The 5,670-nt window shown below is 37.4% G+C and overlaps 1 pseudogene; it reads right to left on the bottom strand.

Annotated features, from left to right (window-relative positions):
- Positions 1-341: 341 nt before the first annotated feature.
- On the bottom strand, positions 342-1,711 carry LOC118839634 (annotated as a pseudogene).
- Between the last annotated feature and the right edge of the window lie 3,959 nt (positions 1,712-5,670).

The raw sequence follows: 5,670 nt of genomic DNA, 5'->3' as shown, positions 1-5,670 counted from the left end.
TGATTAAATGCCACTGGCAGAAAAATCTGAAGGACTGCTATTTTTTCACATTAAACTATTTTAATAGTTTCAAAATTCTGTGACAGATTTTTGGTCAAGTTTTCTCCATTTAAAAATTACTGATCTTACGAACTAATAATGTAAAGCTGCCATGAAACAAAGGGTCCACAAAAACATCCCTTTCTTCCTGAAGTGATACATTGTAATCATTAAACAATCTTTTACTATTAACCTTAAGTGGCCAATTTAAGGAAAAAAAAACAAAAACAAAAACAAAATAGTTCTAAAACAGTTCTTCCACCACTGATTAAGAATGGGGTGACAGGTGTTGTACAGAATATTTATTTAGCCTTCTGGGCCTTCTGGGTAGATTTTGTGACCTTGCCAGCTCCAGAAGCCTTCTTGTCAACTGCCTTCATGACACCAACAGCAGTAGTTTGCCTCATTTCACAAACCACAAATCAATGCAACAAAAGAATAATTAGAAAAAACTTTCCACACACAGGTTTGTCTGCAACCTAGACAATGATGGCAGCATCACCAGATTTCAGAAATTCGCGTCCATCTTCCAGCTTCTTATCAGAACAAGGATCAGTCTTCTCCTTCAGTTCAGCAAACTTGCAAGAAGTGTGAGGTGTGTGACAATTCAGAACAGGTGCATAGCCAGCACTGATTTGGCCCAGATGGTTCAGAATAATGACCTGTTCAGTGAAGCCAGCTGCTTCCACGTGTGGGTCATTCTTGCTATCACCAGCCACGTTACCACAGTGGATGTCTTTGCCAGACACGTTATTGACGTTGAAATCAATGTTATCCCCAGGCAGAGCCTCAGTCAAAGCTTCCTGGTGAATTTCAGCCGACTTTACTTCAGTTGTAACTCTGACTGGGGCAAAGGTGACCACCATGGCTGATTTTAGAATACCAGTCTCCCACACAACCAATACCACTAATCTTGTAGATATCTTGGAGGGGTAGAAAAGGTTCTTGTCAGTTGGACAAGTTGGTGTCAGGATACAATCTAAAGCTTCAAGCAGTGTAGTTCCATGTACATTGCCATCTTTTTGAGTGAAATTTTATTTCTTGAACCAAGGCATATTAGAGTTTGGCTCCAGCGTGTTGTCAGCATTCCAATCTGAAACTGGCGCAAAAGCTCCCTTGTAAGGGTTGTAGTCAACTTTCTTAATATAGGTACTGATATAGGTACTGACTTCCTTGACAATTTCCTGACATCTCTTCTGGCTGGGGTGGGAATGGGGCTTGGTGGAATTCATTTTGTTGACATCAGCAATCACTTGTTTCACACATAGTGTGTAAGTCAGAAGGGCATGCTCATGGGTCTGCCCATTCTTTGAGATACCAGCTTCAAATTCACCAACATCAGCAGCAACAATCAGGACAGCACAGTCGGCCTGGGATGTGCCTGTAACCATGTTCTCGATAAAGTCACTCTGTCTTGGAGCATCAATGATGTCGCAAATTTCCACAAGGATGTATCAATGTGGATACCACATTCACGTTACAGCTTCAGCTTATTCTAAACCCTGGCATATTTGAAGGAACTCTTTCCCGTCCCTCCTTCTTGAACTTCTTATGGTTCTCTTATCAATCCCATCACATTTGTAGATAAAGTGGCCAATACTTGTGGATTTGCCAAAGTCTATATATGTCCAATGGCAACAATGTTAGTGTGTGGGTGTTTTTTCTTGACCATTTTTGTGGAGGTTTCCCAGTGGTTTTCACAACACTTGTGTCCTGGCAGCAAAACCATTGTGAAAAATCTTGAAGAACTATTCAGTGGCTTATAACTATGTCAGCTCAGCAGAGAGGCTTTGGTAGAAGAGAATTTAAGAATTATACTAAGGGAAAACTTAGACTGCTAACAGTGTCTGTTCTCTTTGACATATGATGCCCTAGAATCTGATTCATAGCAAAGGTATTGCAAGACTAAACACCATGAAGGTTGAATAAGGACAGCTCTATGAAGTATTACGTTGCTTTTCAGTTATTATGCCTCAACTTTAGTGTTATTGTAAGAATTTTCAGTCTCATTCCTATTTTAACCTACAGCCTGTGACTATTTAAGCCATCAAGCCAATTGCTTGAAGTCATGTAGTGGAAAGACTTCAAATGAAAGTTTCACTCACATTTTAAAAAGTCGTATTGCTGTTACCTCCTCAGCATAGCCTTGAGGAAAAAAAATCATATATCAATATCTAAGTACTGCAAAAGGCACACCATGCACTTTCTCCTTTAACTGGTTCATAAAACTGAATTTCTGTCTGTGGCATGGAAGTTAAATATGCACTCATTCTGTAAGGGCAGTAGGACTAATTTTCTTTTTAGTGCTCCAAATGGCCATGAAAAAAAATCATGGAAAAATTCTCCAGTGGCTGAGACAGTGTCTTAATAATGGAGCTGAATACTAGTGAGTAGCTAAGTATGTTAACACATCTAAAATTCTATGTGAGATTGGAAGAATAGGCCTTCTGATGAAATATGTATTCAGGAATTATTTGAATATCTACTATATGTTCAAAGCTATAGTTGACAGCAAGAAGTTTAAAGTAGTTCTTGCCCTCAAGGAGATTGCAATCTAGCTGAGAAGACACATGCTCCATGAATATTTAAAATACCAATAAACACCTATGTATGATTAAGTGCCTGATGAGTGATTTAGGTTCCTAACTCACCCAGAGGGCATAGGATCTTAGTGTTAAATGAGAAGAAAGCTTAGAGTCTTTGTTATCTGCTAATTCAGTTTCTCAGAAAGTAGAAGCAAAGGTAGAAGAAGCAAAGAGATGAACTAGTATTTTCACCTTAATTGTATATTCTTAAAGGTTGAATATTCCCTTTTTACAGACAGGCCTAGACATGTAATTGACTTTCCCAAGGTCACTTAGAGCCTGTCTTTGATTATAAATCCAACACTCTTTCCTTTTATCCATGGTTTATTTTGCTGTTGTTGTTCATTTATGTCTGACTCTTCTCAACAGCATTTGGGGTTTTCTTTGCAAAGATACTGGAGTACTTTCCCATTTCCTTCTCCACTACATTTTACAGATGAGGAAACTGAAGCAGACAGGGTTAAGTGACTTGGTTAGAGTCACACAGCTAATAAGTGCCTGATGCCAAATTTGAACTCAAGTCTTCTTAACTCCAGGCTTGGCACTCTCTTCACTTTGCCGCCTAGATGGCCCATCCCATGGTTTATAAGAAGACATAAATGCCTTCTCTGAAATCAGCCTTTCAAAGTTCAGTATTCCAAATTTTCACAGTACTTCTAATCACACAATAGGAATTTGTTGTATATACATTTTATATAAAAATGTTTCTTCAATGATTTAAATTACATAGGTCTCTCTGAGACATATTGGGATGGGAAATGGTATTCAATGATAGGAATATGACAACAGTGGGAAACCTTTTGAAAAAAATATCTGGGGGAAGGGGAGAGAGAAAGAGAGAGAGAGAGGGAGAGAGAGAGGGAGAGAGAGGGAGGGAGAGGGAGGGAGAGGGAGGGAGAGGGAGAGAGAGGGAGAGAGAGGGAGAGAGAGGGAGAGAGAGGGAGAGAGAGGGAGAGAGGAGTTGCGTGTAATGGAATCAGATACCTGCATGTATATCATGATAATGAGTATAGAAACCTGGGGCTGAGCATTTAGGTAAGGATAAAAAGAGAGCAAAACACAAGTTGTATATAGTTGGGGGAGGTATACTATAGGTAACCCTTCACACACACACACACACACACACACACACACACATGCGCGCGAGCGTGCGCACACACACACACACACACACACACACACACAGACTCTGACCTTTTCTTTTTCAATTACAAAATTTTAAGTTGACTCTGAAACAACATATAACAAAAAGTAAATAAAATGGAGGCATCAAATGCTCATCTACTGAAAGTCTCCTTTAATTAAAATTGGAATAGCCAATAAGTTCTTGACATTCTTAACTAGCAATTTATTCTTTCTGAAGGTAGAAGAAAACTGGTCCTATGGACTTTGTTGTAAGTTTTCGAAAGAATTTGTTGATAATACTGCAGTGATAGGAAACAAGTGAAAATGACAATGTCATTTTGGAGTTCATAATAATAAAAAGAGAAAGGAAACAAAAGGGAAACAAATAACAAACATTTGTTAATTGAAACAATAAAATAAAACCTAAAAGAATCCTTCCATGATCTTTAAGTATTCCCAGTAAATTAATGTAGATGATAACAAGGAAGCATGCCAACAAAAGGAAAAAGTTAGCAATCTACGCAGTCATTGCATATTACTAGGATCACAGCATCTACAAAGACAAAAACATTTTTCACAGAAATAAAGTAGATCAACATTTTCCTCTAAAAACAGAAAGAAAAAAAGAAACAGAGAAAGAAAGAAGGAAAGAAAGAAAGAAAAGAAGGAAGGAAAAGAAAAAGTCAATAGAGCTAACTCTCTGTACTTGAACTTCAAAACAACCTCTTCCTGATGACATTGTAGACAATAGCATTTTCACACCACCTCAGATCCTCATAGGTAAAATCCATCGGAGGTAGTGTAATGTAGTCCACAGAATAATGGCCTTTGGGTCAGAAAAGCAATATACTTAGAGTTAGAAGTCTGATATTCAAATCCAAACTTTGATCTTTTCTAAATATATAACACCAAAAAAAAAAGACATTTACATTGGTGCAATGTCTGCTTCTGCCACTTATTTTGTAGCCTTGAGAACACCACTTCATCTCCATGGGCCTTAGTTTCTCTGCTCTAAAATGAAGGGTTTATATCAGATGACTTAAAGTCCCTTCCAGATCTGTATCTAAGATCCTACTATCTCAGTTTGTTTGTTCATGTTTACCATAAGAATAATAATTGTAACTGCCTACTCTGTTCTTATGCTACATATGTTAATAGTTTTAGTTAATGTCCTAAGAGTATAATAAATTTTAGAGATATAAGTAGAACACCAAGCATTCTTTATACTGACACAAAAATAAACACATACAAAACATAACAAAACAAAAAACCTATCTCACAAGCTTGTTGTAAGAATCATATTAGTTCATCCATTTGTAGTTGTTTCTTGAGGATAAAGTGTTACATAGGTCTTTTTGGGGGGAGGGTGCATTGCTCTTTCAGTTTTAGATGACGTTGTGTATTGGCCAACTGGAAATCTAGAGAGAGCTTTTAATTCTTGATAGATTACAAACCAATTTATGGGTTGCTTCTGTGTTATCATTTATATAGATGAACTTTTATTTTAGGGTCTTGGGGATTAGAGATAGGACCTAATTTATAGAGTTGTATAATTTTAGTGATTCCATCTGGGTATCTTCAGAAAGGGTCAGTGAGATGAACTAGGAATCTAGATAATACCATATATGATACAATTTTAGTTGCTCCTGGGAGGCCTCCCCTTCTGTACAGTACATAAGCTATCTCAGTTCCTGAAATTCCACCTTTAAACAGTCATTCCTTTGTCTTTTGAAAGCTCTTTATTTATTAAAAAATAAATTAACCCCCCAAAAACATTTTATTTAAATGCAAATATTCAAGGAGGTTTAAACCATAAACTCTTATCAAGCAACACTACACCATAGTTGGAATAATTTACAAAAGCCAGCAGAATAGGCATCTATTCTGGAAGGGCAGAGGCACTTGGATAGAGGAGCAGGGT

The sequence above is a fragment of the Trichosurus vulpecula genome, chromosome 2 (genome assembly GCF_011100635.1).
Source record: "Trichosurus vulpecula isolate mTriVul1 chromosome 2, mTriVul1.pri, whole genome shotgun sequence".
NCBI classification, from domain to species: Eukaryota; Metazoa; Chordata; class Mammalia; order Diprotodontia; family Phalangeridae; genus Trichosurus; species Trichosurus vulpecula.
Note: the sequence above shows the minus strand (reverse complement) of the source record. Positions and strands in the feature narration are given on the sequence as shown.